Consider the following 15,249-nt stretch of genomic DNA (forward strand, 5'->3'; position numbering starts at 1 on the left):
TGAGGATAATTTGCTCAATATTTTCTGCATGTTTCCTCTGTTTTTGATTAATATTTGATCTTTGATCTAAATCAAAAACTTATCAGAAGTTACATTCCTGACGTTCAAATCAGCTATTATCAAGTCAGATTTTAATTTGAGAGATTGCCATCTCTCAAATCAGAAAAACATTGTGATATTCCATGAAGCTCCAGAAGGAACCTATACTGACTTGATGAGGAACAGAAAATATTGAATTTACTAAGAAATCCTGCAGAAAATCTACTACATTTAAAATAAAGTTGCTTACTACTTCTTGCCCTTCACATTTTAATCAGTGCACTATCAGCTCAAACATCATAGCAATAGATTTTTACTTCTGGCATGACACAACTGCAGGAGTAATGCTTTTGATTGACAGGTAGGTGGGGAGAACAGGAAAGAAATAGAATAAAAATTAATCAATATATATTTTTTGTAAAAACTGTCGATTGGATATTATATGGATTAGATTCTTTTGAAACGATATCAGTATCTTACATTTTCCGCTGTTTGGATGACAATATATGAATGTTGAACATTCAAAATAAATGTTTAATTAGTCAGCATTTTGAGCCCTTTAACCTGTTCAAAATTATGCTTCAAAGATAAATTTATGTCATCTATTGGTACCAAGCCAATTTTATAACCACATCTAATACTTTCTCACTGTATCATTTATTTTCTCATCTTCCATAGAATACTCAAGCCTTTTCACGGCTCAATTCTGTGCCAATTTTTTTTGCTGAGCTTTAAAATCAATTGAAGTGCAGATAGTCTTCAAAGTTGGAACTGATACATATGAAAGACTGTGAGCTATTTGAATTTTAGCTGCAAGAAGGTGTGATCAAAACTGTTAATCATTTGTAAATATTAGTCAATCTCCAGACAGCTTGACAGAGATATGTAGTGCTTCAAAAATGGGAGTAAATAGCATACCACAAGCCTAGGGAAAGGTTGATGATGAGTGCATTTCCCTATTATTTACTACTTACACTGAATTTCAGTAACAATTGCATGCAGGCAGACTGTAATTAACATTCTTTAAACATAGAGTGGTATGATTCCTTTCAGATCAGTGAAATTATCAACATTTTCTTGGTGAAATAGCAACATCTGAATTTCTGTTCACAGATTTTTCAGCATAGCATTATCAAAGATAACAACACTACTTATTTGCAGATTCATTCTAAATGAATCCCAGAAATTCACTTGAGCTGCCCTAAATTTTAGACATTTATGAATAAGGCCTGCTGAATAGAAAGCTGGAAATATTACATTACATAAATCGAGGAGAGCTTATAACTGGTGTGCATTATCTGAGTAACTTCTTAATAAATAGTCCAGCCCTAAACAAAACCTTTGTTTTACTCACTTGTTTGTAATTTCTTCACTTAACTGTAATTTTTTTTTGTAATTTATTTTTTTATTGAAGTTCATCATCAAACAAACATTTCCATAAGAAGTATTTCAGACATTGTACATATATATCATATAATCATATATATCACAAATCTCCACAAAGTATTTATCTCAGGTATACACTTATAGAAAAGAGTGGAAAGAAAAAACAAGCGAAAGGAAAAAACTATGTACAAGTAGGGAGTGATCTTTTTTTTACAACGTATTCATTGATTTGTGAGAATAAAATCAGGTCTATGACTGTTAGATTTTTTAAAAAGGGATTTAAATTAATTATTTCTAATTCTAATTGTATCAAAATTAAATTCTAATTGTTTGTGACATTTCAAATTCTAATTTAATCCTGTATGTTCCACTCTTTATCTGGCACAAACAACTTTTTTTTATATAATTAAATTTAAAAGTTAATTATTTCTACTTTCCTGATGGTTGGTCAGTCAATAACTCTAACAAGTCTGAGTTGATACCATGGAGCCAAGAGAAGAACAACATGGAGCACGTGAACACTAGATCTAAGAGAGCTCTTTTTGTACAGCTTGTTAGCAAAGGCTGCTGCTCTACCATTGACAGATTTGGGCAATTATCCTTCGTTAAACTGTCATCCAAACTTAATCCAGTTAGTATTATTGAAACAAGCACAGTAACACCACTAAATTATTTCTAGACAAAACTATTTGATGCCATGCTCAATACTGTTGCTTTGCTTTGGTTCGTACTTAAGTAAGCGTATGGGGTTATGTCCATTTATATCAAATGGGCATAAACCCATACAATTGAAGTGAATAATATTATTTATACCAAATAATAGCTTGGCCTTTTCTCCTTGGAGTGATGGAGGATGAGAGGTGATCTGATAGAGGTGTATAAGATGATGAAGGGCATTGGTCGTGTGGATAGCCAGAGGCTTTTTCCCAGGGTTGAAATGGCTAACTCAAGGGGACATAGTTTTAAGGTGCTTGGAAATAGATATGGAGGGGCTGCCAGGAGTAATTTTTTCACACAGAGAGTGGTGAGTGCGTGAAATGTACTACCAGTGGCGGTGGTGGAAGTGGATACAATAGGGTATTTTAAGAGCCTCTTAGATAGATACATGGCGCTTAGAAAAATAGTGGTAGGGAAATTCTAGGCAGTTTCTAGAGTAAGTTACATGGTTGGCACAACAACATGGGCCGAAGGGCCTGTAATGTGCTGTAAATTTCTATGTTCTATGTGAATAGCTGTTAATGATAAAAATATAAAAGTAATATAGATAGTGGAGCTTTTCAATTCAACTGGTGTGAACTGAATTAATCAATTATGCAAATCCATGTCATGTCACTAGGCTACAGAATAAGGTAGATTATCTACATGTGTAATTAACTGCAGGAGGCCTATAACAAGAATTTCTGAACATCTGCATAACATGGCCAAAGTTAATTAAAAGTAAAACTCTATCTGACACAAATCTAAACTTCAGCTATGCCTGGTTCAAATTACGCCTTGATGCTAAATTCAGAACTGATGACGGGCATTATTTGTTGCCACTGTGTCTTAATACCATCAAACCTGTAGCTCAGAAGGGTAGGGAACTGAAGAGGATGGTAATAGGGGACTCTATAGTCAGGGGAACAGGCGATTCTGTGGATGTGAAAAGGAAACATGGATGGTCGATTGCCTCCCATGTGCCAGGGTCCGCGATGTTTCTGAACAAGCCCACAATATCCTGAAAAGGGAGGTTGAGCAGCCTGACATCATGGTACATATTGGTACAAACAACATAGGTAGAAAAAGGGAGGAGTTCCTGAAAGAAAGAATACAGGGAGATAGGAAGGAAGCTGAGAAGCACAACCTCAAGGGTAGTAATCTTGGGATTGCTGCCTGTGCCATGCGACATTGAGGATAGGAATAGAACGAGGTGGCAGATAAATGCGTGGCTGAAGAACTGGAGCAATTGAATCCAAGGGGAATCAATATTCTTATGAGCAGGTTTACTAGAGCTGCTGGGATTGGTTTAAAATAAAATGGCAGGGGGATGGGAACCAGTACGATAGAGCTGAGAATGAGCCAGCGGGTTTAGAAGTAGATGATAGATGTAACATGAATGAAAGGAAGGACAAGCCAATGACTGGATACAAATGCAGACAGAGCAAAGAGTTAAATTGTACCACAGAGGCAAAATTCAAAAGGACAAAGATTGCAGAACTGAAGGTGCCTGTATTTAATTGTGCATAGCATTTGGAATAAGGTGCACTAACTCGTGGCGCAATTAGATATTGGATGGTATGATGTTGTGGGCATCACTGAGTCGTGGCTGAAAGAAGGCCATGGTTGGGAGCCAAACATCAAAGGATATGCTTGGTATCAAAAGGACAGACAGGAAGGCATAGCCGTGATGCAGCTCTGTTGGTAAGAGATGGAATTACATCTTTAGGAAGAGGTGACATAGGGTCAGAGACTGTTGAATCTTTGTGGGTGGAGGTGAGAAACTGCAAGGGCAAAAAAAAAAAGACCATTATAGGAATCATATATAGGCCTCCAAATATTAGCCAATATGTGGGGTTGAAATTGCAAAGGGATCTAGAAAGGGCGGGTAATGATACAATTGTAATGGGGGAGCTTTAATATGCAAGGCAATTGGGAAAATCAGGTTGGTACCAGATCGCAAGAGAGGGAATTAGTTGAATGCCTGTGAGATGGCTTTCTGGAGCAGCTTGTGCTTCAGCTTACTCGGGGAAAGGCCATCTTAGACTGGATGTAGTGTAATAACCCAGATCTTATAAGGGAGCTTAATGTAAAGGAACCCCTGGGAGGCAGTGATCATAATATGATTGAATTCAGACTGCAATTTGAGGGGGAGAAGCATAACTCACATGTATCAGTATCACAGTGGAATAAAGGGAATTACAGAGGGGAATGAAGGGGTTAACACATTAGTAGCCTTTGGCAGCTTTGGGCCTGTACTCAATGGAATTTTAGAAGAAATTCAGCAGAATTTAAGATGGAAGTTGATTGTTTCCTGATTGGTCAGGGCATCAAAGGATATGGCAAGAAGGCAGGTGTATGGGGTTGAGTGGGTTCTGGGATCAGCCATGATGGAATGACTTAGCAGACTCCATGGGATGAATGGCCTAATTCTGCTCCTATGTCATGGTCTTATAAAACCTATTATTTTCTAATTATTGTACCTGGAATCAAAACTCGAATCCAAGAATGTCTGTTTAATGACTTGAGACTTCAGCAATGTCTTTCTTTCTAAGTCAGTGGTTCCCAACGTGGGGCGTACGCCCCACAGGGGGGTAATTTGATTTTTAAGGGGGGCAATTCGAGAATGAGTTATTAACAGTGAATTTTTTCTAGTAAGTCTGTGTGAGTATGAGTGTGTGTGCGAGTTAATACATATGTGTATATACAGTATGCATACATAAGAATACTTGTGTGTATGTACATGTGTAATTGCATATGTACTGTATATATAGTGTATCACCATCATTACAACCATCAAATGGCTTTCATAATTAAATTAATGAATTGTCTGATGTAGGAAGGAATGAATGAACAAGTCCAAACGCGTAAGAAACTTGTACGAGGTCGCGCCAATGCTGCTTTTTGCAGTAGCTTTTGGTTCTTGGTGGTGTGAAGGTGTGTACATTATGTCATCTCTTTTAAACGGTGTATCTGTCTTTGTATGCTGTAGAAATGAATCGGCATTGTTTTATTTATTTATTATTATTATTATTATTTTAATATCACTTAATGTTCTTTTTTTTCCTCAGAACTTTAACAGTCCTTTGATTCTTTTATTTTTCTCTTTCATGAATGCCATGTTCTTTGGAAGCTTGTTTAAACCAAATTAATGGTCTTTTAGGCTTCCTCCAGGTGAACAGGAGTTCACTTTTTGAATAATAAGAATTATATATCACCACAGGGGGCATCAGGATTTTAGAGGTGATTAGGTGGGGCATGGCCAAAAAAAGGTTGGGAACCACAGTTCTAAGTGAACCTTAGTTTAGAATTAATGAACAGGATTGATTTTTTTTTAAACCGATGTTACTTCGTTGATCTAATTGTTTGCATTTTAACTATCAATCTGTCAATAAGCAATCAATTTCTGATTAAGATTACAGTAAACAACAGTTCTCTGAAATATAAAAATGCCTCAGCTGATGCAAATTCACTATTTTCACTTACTACAGTTAAAACCAGCATCAGATGCATGCAGATTGCTTAATTCCTCATGAAATTTCCTGACATGAGATGCAAATTTGAGGACAGTACATTGATTATTGAGATGGTGTACATTGGTAAATTGTAGATTTCTGAAGCAGCACTCCAAAACAATAAACCCTAAAAAAAATGGTAGTTTAAGGAAAATCAATTTTGTAACTGTCTAAAGGAATTAACTGATAGATTTGGATTATCAGATCATAGCTGCATAATGTGTTCTAAACAAAAACAGTTAATATTAAGTAGGAACAGAAAATGATGCAAACACTGAACAAGTTGAGCAGCATCCATGGAAAGAGAAAGAGTTCAGGAATCAGATTCATTCATCTTCGTTCTGAAATGTTAGCCATTACTCTTTTCACAGATGCTGCCTGAGTTGATAAGTGTTTCCAGCATTTTGCTTTTAATTTCTGATTTCCAGCATCTCGGTTTTCTCATGTGATTATTTTTCTTCATTTTAAAGGAAATCCAGATTGTGTTAAAATACTTGCTTGGTTTAGACCTGGTACTAAATTACATAAAATATGTTCTTGCAGTGCTATGCAGACTGATCAACGGCACAGACTAAAAGCCTTCCTCATGTCTAAATATACTTTGCATTTCTGCAGTTTGCCTTGACTGTTCCAAGTTCAATGAATTATTTCACCTAACTGTTAATCACTTTTGCAAACTGCTGCTTTGTCAGTTTTGGTTTGTAATCTAATCAAGATGCGTACAAAGTATTAATTTTATGTTTATTAAACTGAAATGCAAATTTAAACATAAAAATTTCATGCCATATTTTGATTTCTGGGAGGAAGCTGTTTATTTGAAACTTTGCCACTCATATCTAGAAAGTGAAAAGTTATTACCAGCTAAACTGATTTCTCATTCGTGTATAAAACTGATTAAAATTAATTAAAAAGTTCAGATAATATCTCAAACAAATGTAATCACCAATAATCTACACTTCTGAATCCTCTCCCGCCAGAATAGATCAGGTACAGCACCTGATCTTCATCCTTCATGAAGGATAAGTTATCTGACAGACAAACTTTTACATCATGTGATTAAAGTAGACTGGTGTCAGAGTTTTCCAGTACACAAAATGAAACCATTTCAACTACTCGAGTTGTAACATCTATACATTATTCACAACTTCTAATGTAACTAATATAATACGGCAAACCATGTATTACAGGGACACTGAAATCCTTGAAAACAGTCTGTATCACAATTTTCCACAATGCAGTCACATCATTTGCACGTGCATCAAGAAACATGATTTGAAAATCCCAAAATTGGTGGCATGAACAGGCACGAGCAACACAACGCCATTGTAATTTGAATGTGTTCATATATTGGTTAAATTCAGCAAGCAAAGGAACCCACAATGTTTCTGGGCATCTTTGGTCATCATCTGCACAGCTGCTAAACCTGTCTGGTTCATGGCAGACAAATTAGCAAGAAGCAGATGCTTATTGTCAAGCTGCAACACATGCAGCAACAGGTTCAATGTTCAGTACTTACTGAGATGTACACCCGAATCAACTTAAAAACCTAAACCCAGTGGTAATCCCCAAAATGGCTCTTTATCAGATAACTTACAAATTTGTAATTTCTTTATAATTTCAGGGTCCAGTCCACCAACAAAAATATAAATCCATGAGAAAACATAAAATTATCTCCAATCCATGCTGAGCTTACACAGTCCCAACTCCATTTCACATTGATAATGCAGCAAACAGAAGAAAGTTTTTTTTTGATTAGGGTGTAAATTGTTACATTTCTTGTATTTTTCTTGTAACATAACTTTCCTATACTTGTTTATATTTTATACAATCAACTATGTATGTGTAATTGTTCAGTGAATTTTCCAGTAATTGCAGTTTGGCTGCTTCTTTATTTTTCTAAAAGCTTCATAGTTTTCCTGCAGCAGACGTTAACACTACTTGAATCTGGCTATTTTATCAGGTAACTCATATTACTAGAATGTTATTTTTTTGTTGGCACTCACTTTTGTAGAAGGCAGCCACAATTTCTTTGTTCTCTCAGCTCTTCGTTGTTCTGTTTTTCTTGCAACACCTAATGAAACAGCAATAACCCACAACCTTTATGCCTCATTGTTGACCTCCAAAGAACCTCTAGATTGCAAAGGAACACCAAACTCCAACACCTTCACAGAGAGTTGCTGGTATTTGTTACTACTTAATAATCTGCAGAGGGTTAATTTATCTGATATGTCAATAGCAAGAAGGGAATTGTTTTGCTAAGATGCACATCATTGACTTTATGGCATTGACAGGTATATAACACCAGAGACATCATGTTTATATTTGATTTCCTTTAAAGGCAAATCCAGTGTACATTTCTCATTCTTCAGAACAAAATGACTAGAGCAAATTCAGGATTACAGCTTTCATTGCAAGCCCTAAAATTTAGTCATGATAAATCAAATTTAGAACAGAAATACTTCTGAGTATCTCCTGGAAATGCTCAGAACAGAAACCTTAACATTTGAAATGAACTATGAAATCAATTTTCCACATTTAATCTATATGATTAATCAGAAACAATATATTTAATGGATAAAGTAGGTCACTTGAATGTTAGCTAAATGTTAACTAACTAAATGTTAACTAACTAACTGAACTCATCGTGATTTGCAGTTCAAGTACCTCGGTTTTGTAAGAAAAAAGTGTCTGTTTGAATATATAGTTAAGCAGTGAAGTACTAATTACAGAATTTTAACGAATAGATTTTTCCAAGATTAGCTGATATATAAAGCACACTTCAAACAGTTTGAAGTTTTATCTGAAATGCCCTCTTAGTGTGAAACAATAGCAATTTCACTGGCTGCAATCTATGCAGTTGATGCTAATCTAGGCAGAGCTAGAGCTCTTACAGTGTGGAAACAGGCTGGAGTTTTTTGTTATGTATGGAAAAAAGCCTGATTAGACAAATTGATTTAAAAAAAGATCTAGTGTTCAGAAACAGATGTACTGCTGAAAACTTCCCTCGAAGGATGCAGCCTGAGGGCACTTCCTCCAACTTTGCTCTTCAGTCTTGCCAGCCAGAAAGTGCATTAGCATCATTACCAGTGGAACATGATGCATTTTCAGAGTAACACTAAACCGATGCCTTGAGGGCAAGTCAATTCTTTAGATTACAAAAAGTAATATAACTAGTTCACCTTAATGGCTCCCTTTCAGTTTCTCTTTTTATTTGAAAGTTTCAATTTTATTTCTTTGGTGTTATCAGATCATTTACACATCAAGGTGAAGCAATACTGGAGACTTGAAAGAATGTTGGAATTTGAACCAAAAAAATGCTGGAGGAACAAAGTGGGTTGGACAAATTCAGCAAACCCACTGCAGCCGATCCTACTGATTGTAGTTTTGCACAGCCGTGAATTCAACACTGCTGTACAACTCAGGATGAGATAGCATCTTGACATGAAATGTTATCAATTCTTTTCCCTCCACAGATACTACTCAACCTGCTGAGCTCCTCCAGCAATTTGTTTCTTTACTTCTTGAACTTGTTCATTATGAAAATTAAGACATACTAAGAACTGATGCACCATCAATCCACTGAACTATGGTTACAGCAATGCTGGATTTATGGCAATGTGAACTGCAGTCAACGGGGTTAGCTATATCAGGATGAAAGGTCTCGTCCCAAAACATCGACTGTTTACTCTTTTTCATAGATGGTTCCCGGCTTGCTGAGTTTCTCCAGCATGTTGTGTGTTGCTTGGATTTCCAGCATCTGCAGATTGTCTCGTCTTTAAGCTACAACAGGTTTGGTGAGCTTGACCAACTATTTCTCTGCTATATCTCAGATATTCATTAGTCAGCATCTAGCCTTGAATGAGACACACTTCCCCCCAGTGAAACACAGTTGTTTTTTCCCTCCATCACACCCTCAAGACAGTTTCAGGAGAAACTAGACCCTTAGCATTCGAATAACCTCATTGCACAGCTGATCATGCAGCTATCTCCAAAGATGCCGAATTTTAACCACACCATTTACTGCTGAACTGTAGTAATGCCAGTTCCTAACATTACTGCTGCCAAGCATTCCCACCTACTCTCCATATCCTTTGAGATACATTCCTTAAATTTAATTTGTGTAGCCCTTTTTACAACTAAGCTTTTTTGTTTTGAGAAAAAATGTGTTGAAATTCATTTCAAAGTATAGGTACTCCTTATCCAAAATCTGAAATTTTTTGAGCGATTACATTACTACAAATGGAAAATTCCACAAAATGCTGGGAAGCTTCTCAGGCAATCTGCAGGCCTCTCCACTCCACAGACAGTTCTGAGAAGTAATGAAAAGAAGTTAATGAAAAATGGAAAAACAGTGCATAAAACAAAAGGTAAAGTTCTCGATCATATATTGAAAGAGTGGATTCAGCAGAGACAGAGTGAACAAATGCCACTTAACAGTATGCTGATCATGAAACAAGCAAAGGTCTAACACAACAAACTGAAAATTGAAGATAATTGTGAATATTCAGCAGGCTGGTTGCAGAAATTTAAAAAAGGAATGGCATTTAACAATCTTAAAGATTAAAAAAAAATTAAAGATAAAGTGTCTGCTGATCACGAAGCAGCAGAGAAATTCATCAAAGAGTTTGCCAAGATCATTGCTGATGAAAATCTAACACCAAATCAAGTCTACAAATGCTGATTACATAAAATCTCAAAAAAAGCGAAATACAAGTGTATGTAATCTTTTAATCAAAGTACAGCAAAGTCAGCCATTTTTTGTTGTTCAACAGTTGATTCAGGTATTCTCCAAATGCTGTTGTTTGCCTGCACACATTATATTTTCATTATATTAATGGAATGTAATAACTTTTGCTGTTAAGTACTTATGTGTGATAAACAAGTGCGAGATAAAGACTGCTTACCGGTAGCACGTAACTTCAGAGTTGGAAATGATGGTAATCCTAAACTATTTCATTATATGTTCCAAAATTTGAAATAATCTGAAATCTGAAACACTTCCAGCCCCAATCATTTCAGATAAGGTTTACTCGACCTGTTTTGTGCCGGACACCTTTTGGTGCCTCACTAAAAACTAAGCTTGACCCAATCCCGCCTCCAGATATACATAATCCCCTGTACAACAGTGATGGACTGGAAAACCTGCAAGGAAAGTAAGAAATGGATCTTCATCCATGTAGGTCCCATTCAGCTCACAGAACTGCATTTGTTCTTTCATCTACCCAATTATCAGCTCATCTCAGAACAACACACACAAAGTGTTGGAAGAACTCAATTGAAATTCAAACTCAGGTTAAGTGAACAAGGCCTTTTTTCCTTGGAGTGACAGAGGATGAGAAGTGACCTTACAGAGGTGTATAAGATGATGAGAGGCATTGATCGTGTGGATAGTCAGAGGCTTTTTCCCAGGGCTGAAATGGTTAACACAAGAGGGCACAGTTTTAAGGTGCTTAGAAGCAGGTACAGAGGAGATGTCAGGGGTAAGGTTTTTACTTAGAGAGTGATGAGTGCGTGGAATGGGCTGCCGGCAACGGTGGTGGAGGCAGGTACGATAGGGTCTTTTATGAAACTCCTGGATAGCTACATGGAGCTTCAGAAAATAGAGGGCTATGGGTAACCCTAGGTAATTTCTGAAGTACATGTTTGGCACAGCATTGTGGTCTGAAGGGCTTGTATTGGGTTGTAGGCTTTCTACGTTTCTATGACACATTGACTGCTTATTCCTCTCCATTAATGCTGCCTGACCTGATGAGTTCCTCCAGCCTTTTGCGTGTTTTGCTTTGGATTTCCAGCATCTGTAGAATCTCTTGTTTATGTTCAGCTTATTTTACCCTGCCCCCATCCAAAATCCTTAACTGCATTCCTCTCCAACTCATAAAAATCCAGTTTTGATTTCTCCCCAATTTGTTACTGGTCTGCCTGAAGAAATGCTTCTGGTTCCAATCTCATCACACATCCTAACCCATTGCTACAAACACCTGTGACCCTGCCAGACTCTGGTAACACTTTTGAAGTCTTGGCCGGCCAAGTGTCATTGATCACTCTGTTCTTGTTTGCATTACGTCTTCTAGGGAATATCTGTAAAATCAAAAGCTTACCTTAAGGTTGGCAAGGTTAGAGGGGGCTAACTAGGAATGCTTGTGATATGAGGGAGCAATAGTATGTGATTTGAGTGGCTTTCAAATTAAACCCAATAAAAGGCTGCTATACCACCAAATTCCACCCCCTCTGATCTTTCTAATTTAACCTTTGTGATTAAATTTTCTAATTTAAAATTCACATATTCTTGCTTTAAATTGTTTGAATCTTTGTGAAATTCTAGCGATATAACCTCCACCTGTTCTACACTGTCCTTCTCACCCTCACCCTTAGTTTATCTCCCAATGGGAGAAATGGAAAGTCAAGTTTGTACTATGTTCCTAGGTTACACCTTCTTGATTGAAGTTTTGATCATTGGTTTCTATTAGCACCTTCTTTAGAATCTATTCTATTAGCATTCATTATTGTGTGATTATGCATCTTGAAAACTACTTAGGACAGTTTATGACATTCAACATACTACTTAAATGCACTGCCATCAGATTGCGATGTTCACTGGTTAGCATTGGGAAAATTACAGTACCCAAAATACAGATGATGACAGAGAAGCTGAAGAACTATGGAACAGTACAAAGCACTTCACTTCTAATGCCTTAGTTCTTGTGTCAACATTACCTTGTCTTTATTGGTATTTCAGTAAACACATATTCTAATCACTGCAGTTTAGCACTTTACACTTAAATTGACTTTCTTTGTTCTAATTTTGCTTATGGTAAAACTGAGTATAATTTAAGCTTTATTTATACTTGTGAATCGGAATCAGGTTTAATATCATTGGCATATGTTGTGAAATTTGTTGTCCTTATTGCAGCAGTACAATGCAATACATAATAATAGAGAAAAAGCCTGAATTACTGTTAAGTGTATGTATGTATGTATGTATTTATTTACTTCCCACGGGTTCAATGCCCATTCAGAAATTGGATGGCAGAGGGGAAGAGGCTGTTCCTAAATCATTGAGTGTGTGCCTTTTCAGGGTAATTGGGGTCCTTGATGATGGATGCCACCTTTTTGAGGCATCGCTTTTTGAAGATGCTTACACATATAATGCTGCTTACACAAGTTCTATATGCCTGTGATGCTGCTCTAAGAAAATTTTAAATTGCACCTGCGTAACCTGTACATATTCTTCTGCATATGACAATAAACTCAACTTTGATTTAGCATCACTTTCATAACTATATAATTACCAATCAATAAACAGAGAAATATTACTGGCACAACAAATCAATCAACAAAAGATGTCAGTCTTTTACACAGAATCACGATCTGAAATATTGAAAGCAGTTGAGGTGACCCACTGCAGCCAAGCAAAATATGGGAAAAGCTATTTGTAAAATTATGACGCTATACCATATATAAACCATCTAATCTAACATCAACGTTACATTTTATAATGATCTATTACTGCTCACAGCTCAGAAAAAATATTTTAAAGTGATTTGCATAAAACAGTTTGACAAATTTGATGGCCGTTATTAATTTGCAGAGTATATAATGATGCACCGGCTAAATGCTCTAATGTGAATTATTATTACAAATTATAACAACCTGGAATGGCATGAGCAGATTCAACTAGAACATACAGAAGGGAATTGAATAAAAACTTAAAACGGAATAAAACAGAGCAGCAGTGTTGAAAGAGCAGGGGGGTAGGATTGACTAAATCGCTCTTCCAATGAGCTGGCACAAGCTTGATGGGCCAACAACAAGCTTGATTGAATCCTGTGAATGAGCTTAGGATGTTACACTAAGCACAGAATAATCACGAGTCAAGAGCCATTAATCTGTTATTGTGAATAGTTTGGTTGGGATTTGATTCACTGGTGGATGGTATGGTCCTAAGTCAAAAGCCAAAGGACCTCAGGCATGACTGAGTTCAGTAAGAGAGAATAGCTTGTAAACAATGCTGGAACGTGTTTTCACCTCTATCTTCCTATGCAGAAAACTAATTTACAACATACACCAAAATCTGCAACAAGACCTATACTAGATTGAATACCATTTTAGAATTCTTACTGTAACTACTTGTCACAGCATAGTAGTGTAGCAGTTAGTGCATTGCTTTACGGTATAATTTATCACCAATCGCAGCTCAATTCCTGTCACTGTTTGTAAGGAGTTTGTACGTTCTCCCCATGACAGCATGGTTTCCTGAGGGTGCACCAGTTTTGTCCCACATTCTAAAGACATACGTAAGCATTAGTAAGCTGTGGGCATGCTACGTTGGTGCCAGAAGTGTGGCAACACTTCCAGGTTGCCCAGCCCAATCCTCACTGATTTGGTTTAACACAAACGATATATTTCACCGTATGTTTTGATGTACATGTGGAAAATATAGCTAATTCCTAATCTGTTTGTTCTAGATATTGTTTCCTACAGCACATTTTTTGTGCAAGGTGTGCAAAACAATTTTGTCAGGAAGTTATTTATATTTAAGAGAAAGTTGTTTATATTTAAGAGCCCACAATTCTTTTCAGACCTTCACAGCATTTGAAGCATGTTTTTCCATTTAAAGGACCTGCCTGTGGTCCCAGGCTGCAGAATTCAGCATAGGAACACAATTACAAGCATGTCCAATTTAAGTTAATAATTCATCCTTCACTGTGGCTCTCCCTTATTCCCCTAAAGCAAAAAATAAATCCATCCCCCAACATTTAGAAAGTAACACCTCACATCCAAGCTGTTCAAGATCCTTTTCTAAACCAATCACACTCTCCACCTCTGCAGTCCTCATCACCCTAAAAAGCCAATCAGCACCTTCGGTGCTTTGCTTCTTGGGTTAAAACAACATTAACTGTCTGCTGCACACCACCAATTTAACATGCACTTGCAAGCATCTAACTGTGTCTTTCCTTTGAGGCAATCTCAGAAAGTTCATTGGAATCAAGAACAAAGTCTTGCTTAGAGATTGATTCCTTCATGTCAATGAATGTTTGTGTTTTGTTGAATTTCATTGAGTAGTAATTGTGCATTACTATGGCTTTATTCACAACCTACAGACATGCATTGTTAAAGAGCCAAATAGGACAATGAAAGTACTAATATTCAATTCATATGGTGGGTGTATTTTATATTCAAAGTTCATTTGAAAAGAAATAGTTCTGTTTAACTCTATCTTTCAAAATTCTAATCTGTTCAAACACATGTGTACTTTAATGACCTGGACTATTACCAAGGAGTTGCAATTACTTCTGATTTCTCTCATCATCATAATTAAATGTTCATTCTGAAATCAAAAATTATATCAGACTTGCAATCAAAACAGATTTAATTCAATAGCCTTTCTTGAAGAAAACATTACTATATTAAACTACTGACAAACAAAGATATTTTGTTTCAACATAACATTGGAAGGAATAGTCAAACATTGAGTAAAATGAATCTGCATGTGTGTTCAAGTTTGAAGTGCCTACATTTTAAATTTAGAGATACAGTTCAGCGACAGGCCCTTCTAGTCCAACGAACCCATGCCAATTAATTACACCAACATGACCAGCTAGCGTACTAACCC

General features: G+C 36.5%; 1 protein-coding gene across 4 annotated transcripts in view; it reads right to left on the reverse strand.

The window, feature by feature from the left end:
- LOC140714669 (protein sidekick-2-like) overlaps positions 1-15,249 on the reverse strand; it is a 919,455-nt gene that overhangs the window by 795,513 nt on the left and 108,693 nt on the right. Inside the window, exon 3 of one of the 4 annotated variants that reach the window (XM_073026120.1) lies at positions 7,640-7,707. The exons of the other annotated variants lie outside the window; for them this stretch is intronic. The gene's annotated coding sequence lies outside the window, so the exon portion shown is untranslated. The remainder of the gene's footprint in view (positions 1-7,639; positions 7,708-15,249) is intronic. 4 annotated transcript variants of the gene reach the window in all.

The sequence above is a fragment of the Hemitrygon akajei genome, chromosome 22 (genome assembly GCF_048418815.1).
Source record: "Hemitrygon akajei chromosome 22, sHemAka1.3, whole genome shotgun sequence".
Taxonomy (NCBI): Eukaryota; Metazoa; Chordata; class Chondrichthyes; order Myliobatiformes; family Dasyatidae; genus Hemitrygon; species Hemitrygon akajei.